Source organism: Oryx dammah, unplaced genomic scaffold (genome assembly GCF_014754425.2).
Source record: "Oryx dammah isolate SB20612 unplaced genomic scaffold, SCBI_Odam_1.1 HiC_scaffold_5, whole genome shotgun sequence".
Classification (NCBI taxonomy): domain Eukaryota; kingdom Metazoa; phylum Chordata; class Mammalia; order Artiodactyla; family Bovidae; genus Oryx; species Oryx dammah.
The window spans coordinates 72,482,034-72,493,535 of NW_024070189.1; the positions used below are offsets into that span (position 1 = coordinate 72,482,034).

At 49.3% G+C, this 11,502-nt stretch overlaps 1 protein-coding gene across 2 annotated transcripts in view; it reads right to left on the bottom strand.

The window, feature by feature from the left end:
- Window positions 1-9,845, bottom strand: part of SEMA6A (semaphorin 6A) — a 130,167-nt gene extending 120,322 nt beyond the window's left edge. For both annotated transcript variants that reach the window (XM_040240515.1, XM_040240514.1), the window contains exon 1: window positions 9,237-9,845. The gene's annotated coding sequence lies outside the window, so the exon portion shown is untranslated. The remainder of the gene's footprint in view (window positions 1-9,236) is intronic.
- Window positions 9,846-11,502: the final 1,657 nt, after the last annotated feature.

Sequence of the window (11,502 nt, forward strand, 5' to 3'; positions counted from 1 at the left end):
GAAGACCATGGCTGCCAAAATCACTGCGAGGCTCACAAGCCTAGTCTATCTCAAACCTTTCCCAAGACACCCCAACACTATCTGAGGCCCTGAAACTATGGCAACTGAATAAGAAAGCAGCCTCCATGATTAATAGATGAAGATCTCAGCAACAGTGTCTAGCTAGGGCCATCATTCATGATGTGAGAAGAATTAGCACAGAATCCATCTCGGAAACCATTAACGAGTATTTATAAAAATCCACCCAACTGCCATCCTGCCTGCTATGTAGACTCCAGTTTAGAATGCTGTAAACAGTTTGTTTTCTATTTAGCGCTCACTCTACAGAAAATGTTCTTAAAGTAACTCAGAGCTCATGTTTTTAGAATAATGCAAGGCTTTATAGGCTGGTTTTCCACCTGGGTTTCTGAGGCCTAAGAACAAATGCATTCATACACCAAAATACATGAATGAAGTCAAGTGGCTCTTGGGGTAAAAAGGAGAGACCGTCGCTGGACTGTTGTGAGTGTCTTTTACGGAGTGCAATTTTTTCATAAAGCATTCCATTTTCAGGAAAGGAACCTTTCCATTCACCAGCTCCATCAGTATTCTCTTAGTTTCCTCATTCAAGGGCAGTAAGAGTCTCGGGGGCAGGAGTCGGGGGAGCACTGGAATCGCTGCAATATTAATGAAAAGATTGAATATGCTCCTGAAAAAAAGACTCAGGAATAGGAAAAAGGAAAAGAGAATGGATCCACAGACAGCTTGTCCTTAAAACTCTCATATAACATGAAACCATAATTAACAGATTCTTTATCTCCCAGTCCCTCAAATGCTTATTTTCCAGTGGTGTGTTTTCATTGTGTTTCAATGCCAGATGTCATTCTCTTCTATAAATGTTTCAAATCAAACGATGGCCAAAGGCTTGGTCTTAAACACGTGTGAGGGCAGAAGGGATAGGAGAGGGAATAAATAACATCAATTTTAGAAATTCATCGGCTAAGGTTTTCAAATTGGCTTGGATTCTTTGAATTAAAGTTTCTGCAGATGGCAATTATTGGTTAGTTGGAAACCACTCGAAAGTGCTGAGTCATACTAAATGAAAGCCTCAGGTCTAAAGGCTGTACGTGGAAACATCTATTACTAACAATACTTTCAAAGCACCGGTCATCGCATGGGCTGCTCCACGGGAGCTGGTCCTTCAATCTTTGGGGCCTGTGGATTGCTGATTTATTCTGCTATCTGTACATCCTCTTTCCGCTTACAAAATTTAAGAGAAAAATTTTGTCCTAGATGAAAATAACTGTAATTCTAAGCCGTGGAGGGATTCTTACTCCTTCAGGGAACTGGAGTGATAATAACAATTTATTGCCCCTTTTGCTATGCTCTTGAGGAGTGAGCGTCTTCTCACTGATAAGGACATCTATGGCTCTTGTTTAAATCAAATTTCAGGTTGTGTATCAGCATATCAGCAGTAGCGTAATCCCTGTCTGCCCTGGGGTCAGCTGACTATTTTCTGCATTTGGTGGGGAAGGTGCACTCAGTCTCCAAGTCATGTCCAACTCTTTGCAACCCCGTAGACTGTAGCCCGCCAGGCTCCTCTGTCCATGGGATTTCCTCGTCAAAAATACTGGAGTGGGTTGCCATTTCCTTCTCCAAGGATCCTCCCGACCCAGGGATCAAACCGGTGTCTCCTGCATTGGCAGGTGGATTCTTAACCACTGCACCACCTCGTGGGAAAGTAGTGGTTTGCTTCGGCATGGAGATCCAGGCACTCCCAAACTGTCACTATGTCAGGTTTGGCCACGGAAGAGTGATCTGGCAAGTATATGTCCACCATGGAGAAACTCATGCAGATCCCAGCCATAGCTTCCTGGAGGAGTTGATTGACAGCCAAGCTTCTCCTCTGTGACACGTGTGTGGTCCTTGGGGTCAATTCAGCTCATCCCTGGATGGTCATTATGGGCAGCTCTCAGATTCTAAATGTGGGTGCTCTCAGATTCCTTAGTGGATACAGGCTGTGTATTTTACAGTGTTAGTGACAGCTATCATTTTTAAAAAACAACTGTCCTTTGGGTACTTAGTTGATATACAGACCTTAGCTGTTTGCTGTTGTTTTACTTGTACAGTGTTTTCTTCTTCCCTGTTTTGGGTGTGATGTTTCTACTTCCAAAGTTAGGCAAAGGATCCCAGCTCTTCTTCTCACGCAAGTGACCCTTTCACACACTCCTCTGCTTAGAACCCCTGACATCGTGGCCAGTTTATGGTGTGAATATTCTTTTCCAGTCCGAAGGTCATTTCCTGTGCATCCTCTCTTCATGTTGCAGACGTGAAAGGCTGTTTCCTTTGGTCCTCTCCCCACCAGGGCACTCTCCATGACAACTGTCACCCAAATAAAAATAACACCTCATATTTAATGAGTGTGTGTAGTGTGTCAGGCATTGCGCCATGAATCCTACAGATGTTGTCATATTTCTTCTCCTCAACAACTGTACCACCACCAGCATTTGACAAGTGGAAACTGAGACAGAGATGTAACTTTCTCAAAGTCACAGCTATTTGCAAATGGCAAAAAAAAAAAAGGGAGATGCAAATCTGTGTTGTGTCTACCTAAGGCTGTGACCTCTGCACCACCTCCCAAGCTGTCTACAGTCCCTCCACGTTTTTAGAAACTATATGCCACAAAACCTAATGAATTTGCCCTGCATTTGATGGGGAAGATAGTAGTATATAGCAGAGATCAAAACGTTACCCTGGTGTGTCTGTTCTGCATTAATGCTTTCATTTATTTTGTCTGTAATTTTGTTTGTTTATCTTTTGGTGGTGCCTCACAGCATGTGGCATCTCAGCTCCCTGACCAGGGATGGAACCCAGGCCCCACTCCACCCCCCACACTGGCAGCAAGGAATCTTAACCACTGAACCACCAGGGAGGTCCCAATACTTTCACTGATGTGAACTATTTAAAACTTACCTGAGCAAGAAAAATGCCCTTACTTAAAAAAAAAAAAATAACACCTGGCAGAGTGATAGTCCTATGACCTTGCCTAATTTAATGGTCACATTGAAAACAATCACTAGTTGAAACAGTTGGCATCTGATTCATAAATTTGCCATCCATACACTACCTAGATTATTTTCAGTGAGTCTGAGGACCTTATTTAATTTCATCATGTGGTTAACATTAAAATGATATCCACAGGGTATAATCTTTCTTTTGTTCTATAAACGACAATGAAGCAGGGTCTCTGCTAGGCCTGGGGTCTCTGGAGATGAGAAGGGAGTTAGCATCACACTTGTCAAACCACAGTGCATTTTATATTTTACCAAATACAATCACATTCATGATTTTGTATTATTCTCCCTATACTTCTACTAGATAGAAAGCATGCATTTTTACTCTTTACAGTTTTTATTTAAAATATCGACCTTCAGAAGAGTTAAGGGACTTGTCCGTGGTAATGAGTCCGGAACTCAGGTCATCTGACTTCAAGCACAGGATCTTCAACAATAGTCATCACTGCACTGGGATCAGGCAGAAATGTGAGTTAATGGGCATGCTTATTCCTCCTGGTGGAAAGTTGAACTTTAAAAACTACTCTGAGCAAACTCCTAAAAGGCAAGAAGGTTCTGTGGCCAGCGGTTAGAATGCAGAACAAATGAGTCCAAGGTCAAAAGCTCAAGCCCCATAAGTGCTGGCTGTCTTCTTAGCTCTGTTTTTTAGAAGGCTGATTCTACCTAACTCACAGCCCCTCCAGCTTCAACCAGGTGTCCCACAGATGTGCGCTCTGAACTACAGAACGGGGACTGATGGGCGCGAGTGTGGGAACGGGCAGGCTCCAATCCATCACCAAGACTGGGAAAACAACTGCGAAGGGATGCCCCTCTGATGGTATATGAGACACATCACCTGTGTACACGGAAGACAGTGCTACACACACACACACACACACACACACTCAAGGCATAGAGATGTCTCATTTGATGGACACAGAGAGAAACAGGAACAGGCAAAAGAGACAAAGATTGGCTGTTCACAAAACAATTCCCTCTTCATTCATTCAACAAGTACTTGTTATGAAAGGTCTGTGATGTGACAGGCACAGGTGTAGGTGCTGCAGACAGCAGGGAGACATGAGAATGTCTACCCTCATGGCGTTATGTTCTAGCGAAAGACCGAAAATAAACGGGGACAACCGACAGTCTGTCAGGATGTGAAAAGTCCTAAGGAAAAAAAAAAACCCTGAGGCTATCCACTGGGATAGGGAGTGTTGGGGGGAAAATGGTTAAGTAAGAAAGATGATCAGGAAAGGTTTCACTGAGATAGTGACATGTGAGCAGAGAACCTGCAGGAGGAGAGGAGAAGCAAATTCTACAGCTTTCTGGGCAAAGGCATGCCCTAAGCCTTGAAAGGGCAAGACCCTGCAAAGGGCCAGATTAGGAGGGGGCATGCTCAAGTGACCCCAAGGAAGAGTGGAGGTCAGAAAGGTGGGGGCCCAGTGCAGATCATGTGGGTCCACAAAGACCATAAGAAGGACTCTGGCTTTGATGGAAGAAGATGGGAAAGCATTTGAGAACACATAACCTGATGAGATTTTGCTTTTAAAAATATATATCATTTTGGCTGCTGTGTTGAGAAAAGACTGTAGGGGACATAGACCAAAGGTGAGAGACTAGCTGGGAGGCTAGCCCAGTAGATCCCCCGGCAGGCAGATGGAGACAGGGGTTTGGCCAGTGCGAGGGCCACTGAGGTAGAAGACTTGGAAGGAGTCTGCATGCTCTCTGCAGGTGGGGCCAACAACATGGCAGTGAGGTGACGACATCAGAGAGAGGCCAGTCAAGGATAACTCTTGAGTTTCTTGGCCTAAGCAATTCAGAGGCTAGGACTGCCATTTACCAAGATGGAGAAGATAAGAAAGGCATATGTGGAGGAGAAAGATCTGTGCTGAAGGGGTTATTTGGGAAAGATCAGAGTATTGATAGTTGTATATGACATTCTCCATTAGTGTAATTAGAATTATTCTAATAAGGTTTTGCAAGCACTCATCTGCTTGGAAATGAGTGTATACCCTACTCTTGTGTATAAACTATACTGTAATAGTCCCAGGCTAAGAAGTATCCTCATCTCCCTTCCCCGCTTGAGGTTTGTGTGGTATGACATCTTACTTGCCCATTTCAAAGGGATTAAATGCCTCCCTCCCTTCCCTCCCTTCCCATATCCCCAAGAGGCAGCTGTGTGGTTGCCAGTAGAGAAATAGCTCAGTTGCTCTTGTAGCACATTTTAGGGCAGAGGAGAAAAGCCTTCACTCTGGAATAGAAATCTCTCAGAGACAACTTGGCTCCAGGGCACCCCAAGAGAGTGGGGGACACTGGGAGGTCCCAACAGGAGGCTTCCAGGCTTCCCCTGGAGATGTGAACACCCGGGAACACTCGCTCTGGGAGGAGGGCGATGAACTTAAAAGTGTGTGTGGAGGGCGGGAGGCAGTGCAGGGATTCGTGCAGACTTTCCTAGCTTTTCTACTGCTGCAAATGGCAGATGCCTAATTAAAGCGTTTGCAATTAGTTTGGCTTGTTCTGTGATTCCTTTCTGCAAACAAATATGATGGGAGAATATATTAGTTCTTGGCAATCTAGTTCTAAAAAAAACTTTTTCTCCCGTCATTACTCTTTTGTCCTGCTCAGAAGAGAGCTGAAGCACTGTGTACACAACCTTAAGTATCTGACTTACCTCCTTGTCCAAAACAGTATTTTTCCTTCCATTTCATAAAGGAATGCAACTACCCATTAGCCTTTAAAAGCAGGAAGATTTATTCCGAATTTAATACAAGTTCTTAATTTGGGTGTCTTATTTGTATTCAATGATGATAGCAGTCTTCCTAATTCTTGCCATCCTTCTGATTCAACACACTTGGCTGGCGATGTTATTATCCACCTCCTCGAAATGCAAATGCTATATTTTTTTAATGATGGGAAAAGCAGTCACTAGACTTTGAAAGAACTTGAGGGGTGTATGTTTGTGTGTGTGTGTCTGTGTGTGTAAATAAAGAGTTGCACTTACTGCCACTTTATTATAAACACTTACTTAAAGGCACAGATTTTTTTTTTCTTTTTCACTGCAGGGAAAAAAACGTGCCCAGATCTCCTTCAAGTGGAGACACATGACCCATTTGGGACTGTTTCTTTCCTTTACTCATTCAACATTTACTTGAGTTTCTATACTGGTTCTTATGAAATTTTAACTTATTTAAACTTAGATGGTTTTATACAATGAGTATACTTTGCAAGTAGCCCCTGAGATAACGATCTTAGGTGTCTGTTGAACATTAAATGCATTATGAGACTGTGGCCCATCTCTAAAGGGTAATAACTGCAAAACAGAACACTTAGGGAAGATTGCCATCACAGTGTAAATAACAAAAATGAACTAGAATGCCTAACACAAAAAAGGTTTAAATCTGATGGTTATTCATTTCTGCTTTCAGATTGGCTTGCAAAGCACCTCATTTAAGAAGGTCCTAAAACCAACATAATAGAGAGTAGTGGTTACTCAAGAGTCAAATAAAAGTTACCATATAAACAAGCATGGGTAAGCCAAATTCAAATAGTGCAATTATTTTTTAACAGATAGTTTAGGTTAATAGGTGGAGACACACAGTGTTGCCACTATATTTAAGGTTAGGTTAATAATTAACTTTGATGCCTGGAGTAGTTTAATCAAAGCTTACTATAAAAACTGCTCCATGCAGACTAAAAGGGTATTAAAAAACCATACAAAATACTTGCAATCTTGACCTCTGTAGTCATTTGGAAAGGGTGTGAAAAATCAGATGTTCTATTCAGAAATATGTACCAGCATTTTTACTTTGGGGGAAAAAAAATCTTAATAAAGATTCATATTATCTGGAACCAACAATCGTCTCGCTGTCATCAGAGTGGCAGTCTATGGACTTCATGCCCAAGAGATATGTTGAAAGAAGACCAGGATTAGAGAAAGGCAAGGCAAAGGCACTCGACCTTCCTACCCGGAAAGACTTAAGAGTCAGCGCTGGGGGGCATTAAATAGCTTTCCTGAGACCTGCTGGCAGGACACTGCCACTGATGGTTAAACGTCTTTTCAGATTGGAGGCAAAGAAAGTTGGGCGTACATGTGAGAGAGTCTGTGTCTGTACGTGTGTGTGTTCACACGCCTGTGTTTTCAGCCTTTCATGGATCACACTCAGCTGCTACTTAATTTCCATCCAGCCCAAGCAGAGAGCGATCCCACGATCCCACCGTGATCTCCTCTGGTGACCACATTCACTAAGCAGCCGCCTTTCTCCCAAGGACCGACGCGGACTGGCTGGAGGGGCTGCTCCTTGCAATACAGGCAGGGGGAGGCCCCTTGGAAGTGCTTGCCTTGGCTACGAAAACAGCGGGGCCTCCCTGGCTCCACGCACACCTGACTCCCGGCTCTGCTCCTCCCTGAACACCCGCCGGCTGGAAAACGGCGAGCTGGGTGCAGGACACTGGAGATGCTGCGCTTGGAGCCAGCTATCCCCGGCCGGTGTCGACACGCACCCTCGCGCCAGCCGCTGTCCACAGTGGCCGGACCAGCTTCCGAGTCCTGCTGGGAAACTTCCCCTTCTCGCCCCTCCCCAACCCCTCCCCTTGTTCGACTGCTTGAGAGACCAGTCCAGCAAGTGCCGCACCGCGACCCCAACCAAGCTGACCATCGGCCGGGGAGCCACTCTCCAAAGGGTTGGCTCCTGGCTCCTGCCTCCTAGCCATATCCTGGGCGGTCTGTCCACCTCCCTGGGGGTTCGTTTTCGCGAGGGTTGCATGTGCTGAGCCCGAAATCCGTCGTGCCCCCCCCCCCCATCCCTGGCCTTCAGAGAAACTTTCCAGAAGTGCCTGGCCGAGTGACCCCGTGCAAGGGGATAAAAGAAGAAGAGGGGGAGACGCTGGGCGGAGGGTGGTGGCGGCGAGGGAGCGAGAAAGACAGCGGAATCCTGTTTCCTTTCCCGATACCCACAAGTCTAGGCTAGGACTGCTCCCTGGCTCCCCCTGTACCGTTCCGGTCGTGGAAGGAGGGAACGGACTACGGGATCCTGCTATGCACCGTGTAATACGGTGGGGAGCCGAGAAAAAAAGCAGAGCATCTGGGAGAGGGGGGAGAGACACTTCCCATCCCAGCGGGGTCATGCAGAGTGGGTGGGCGCTGTCGGGCTGGGTTGGCAGTGGAGCGCCCCACTGCCAGCGAGGCAGCGCTCTAGACGCAGCAAGTAGTCCGGACAATCGAGAACCCCGGGCCCCTGCAGAGGTCTTGTCTGGTTAGCAAGTACTGAGCCATTTCTAGCCAGGTCTTCCCACCCTTCCCCCTCCCGGGACACCTCCTTTCCAAAGAGGGACCACGTAGTATTTGGAAGAAGGGGCAGCGGGCGCCAGCCCCCGACACGGGGTTCTGTACCCGAGGGGGACGCAGACGCTACAGATGCTGTCTTCGCCGCCCAGGAGGGAGCTGCGGCGGGGAATAGGACCCAGGGCGGGGAAGCCGCGCCACACCGGGAGGAGGCCACTCATTCGAGCAAACAAAGCCCGGAACCTCTGGTGCCCAGCAGCCGCGGGAGCCGGGATGTCACCAAGTGGCAGGGTGCGCGGGTGCCAGGGCCATTACAAGTTTCCCGCACTCCACTGAGCCCAGCCCCGACCCCGCGCCGACAACAAAAGACTCTCTTTGCTTCCCGCCCCCCATCTCCCCGTGTCTGTGGAACCCCTCCTCCCACCTCGAACCCAAACCTAGTGTCGAGCGAAAACAGCGCTCTTGGACCGAACCTCCTCCAGCCCTCGAGGGTAGAACCCCTTCCCCTGCCTTCGCACCAGGACCGGGCGCTTCCGAGAATCTCACCCTTTCTTGGCCTCTCTGCTGCCTGCTGGCCCGAAAGTGAGGACGAGCCCCCAGGGATACTGCACACACCTCCCAGGGCCAGGCAGCTATCCGCGCGGTTGGGGTCCCGGGCGGCGCCTGGCGTGTGCGCGAAGCGAGTGGGGAAGCTCACAACGCGGAGCCCCGAGGTCTCTGGGGCGCAGGGCGGAGAGGAGCGGCGGACAGGGCTCACGACTGCTCCCCCAGGGCCGGGCAAAGCTCGGAAGACAGACACAAGACAAAATAAAACGCAAGCACCACAAAGCCGAGACGGTGTGCGGACCGCGGCCCCGGGACCCGCAAGAGGGAGCGGAACCGCCCGGGAGGTGGGGCGCACCAGGGCGCCCCAGCCGTACCTTTTCGGTGCATCGACGGGCAGGCGGCCGGGGCTCAGAGCGGACTGGTACAGAGTGTATCCCATTTAGTAATCCATTATCGAGGGGATCTCTCCGGGCCGCGAGCTGCGCTCTCTCCTTCGCAAGCCTTTGTCATTCCTACATGGGTGCTTGTCTCTGTGGGGGTACAGTCGCAGCGACTACTTTCTGGGATGCAAACGCGCCGTATTCATTTCCAATGACAGGAGGAGAAGGGGAGATGAAAAAAGAAAAAAAAAACCAACAAGAAAGGAGGAAATGTTCAAGAAACTCTTCTCCAAATCCAAATTTCACTTGGATTCCACTCCGGCGAGTCCCTTCGGTGGTGTTTGCGCCGATTAACAAGTCATTTCAGGGTGGGGGGCGGGGTGGGGGCTGGGGCAGGGGTGCGCGCTCTAGCTCCGCTTCACGACCCGGAGCGCTACGCCGCGGGTGTGGCGGTGCCGGACGCTACCGCCGCTCCTAAGCGGGCATCGCGGGCGGTCGGCTCCGCGGAGAAGCGCTGCTGCTGCGTCCGGAGCGCCTGGGCAGCCGAGTGCGCGGGGAGCGGAGTTGGCTGCAGCCTCACCCCGTGCCGCTCACTACTCCTCTGTCACTGGAGAGGCCGCCGCTCCAGGGCGGAGCCAAGTCCCGGACTGGATTGCGCAAAGCGGACTCTCCTCCTGCAACCCCGCCTACTTTGGCTGGCGTCTTCTCCGACCCGAAGGAGGGCTGCGGTCTCTGTGTGTGAACCAGAGCGAGCGAGGCGGAGGGAGAAACTACGCGCTGTGGCCGCAGGTGGAGCCTTGGCCCGACTGGTCAGCGCCGCTTTCTTCCACCACTATTGCCCACCCGCGGCGCGTTCGGTGGAGGTCCCGGCGGAGGCGACATCCGCAGAAGCCCAGCCCGTGCCTCCCCTCACCCCCGCATTTGTTCTTGCTGGGGGGAAAAAATCTCGGACAGCATTGCCGAGCCCTGCCAAATCAAAAAAAAAAAATAAATAGAAATAGACGTAGTGCAGGAGTAAGTTACAAGAAAGGATTTGTTCATCGATTTTTTTAAATGGAAAAGTTTTAAAGGATGAGGGTAAGTGAACGGCGAGCCTTTCTGATTACTATATCAAGACGTAAATTCCAGAAGTGACGGACGCTCTGCGCACCCAGATGAGTTGGATAGAAACCGGTACACTTAAAAATACACTTCGACGGTATGAACTCAGCTATTAGTTAACGTACACACAACACACGTTAATAAAGCATGTTAAGTAAGCAAATTAACCATAGTGCAAGGAATGCTGGTAGCGACGATCTGCTTTTAAACTTAGAAAGTGTGTACACTGTTCTTAGAAATAATTATGTAAACTTCAGAAATAACACACAATCCCAGTGAGTATCCAGCAGCTTCATGGAATAACTAAATCGCAACTTCTTCCAAGGCGCTTTTGTGTTACCATCAGGAGGAGAATGGCAGACACAGCCTTCTTCCGTTCGCTTGAAAGTTAAGTAGCCCCCAAATTCTACAGTTACAAGGCTTGTGCCCACTGGGCAGGCCACACGACGTCCCCCTGTCCCCGCCGCTGCGCGCTCCCTGCCTCCTGGCGCAAAGACCGCAAAGGAGCACGTTGCTCCCCGCCCCCCCCAACACACACCCCAGGGGGCTTCGCACTTGGTTCCCGCGGGCGGTCAAGCAGTTCTCGGATCACTATTTACTAGTTATGGGGTCGGCCGAGGAAAGCACTGGGAAGGAGATCAGGATCTCAGTCCCCCTTAGGCCGAGTTCCCTTAAATAAATGCATTAGAAACTGTACCTGTTCCCTAACCTAACTGGGCCTAGGGCCACTAATAACACCCCCTTCCCCCATTTTTTTTTGCCTTTCGTACAGGCAACTAAAATACGCACAAGCATGCTAATGAGGGCTCATGAAGAATAAAATAAGTGCACTCGTGACAACAGTATCGATATTGTCCACAAACCATTTAGAAAAGGTGAGGAAAATGGTTTGAGGGAATAAGGTCCGTCTCCCTGCTGTTCGCCAAAACTGCCAGCAGGGGCCGCTATCCCCACCTTTCGCAGGCAAAAGCCGCTAGAGATCCGCGGTGGTGGGGGCTGGGGTGCCCGGGCCGTAGGTGCGCGCGTAGCCCCCGCCTCACGAGGCGCCAGCTCCCGGAGGGGCTGGGGCGTGGGGGCGGCGGGCTTGTCTGCGCGCTTCTGCGGCTCGGGTGGCGGGTGGCGACTGGCTCGCGGACATCCCTTTCGAATCCGGTCCGGG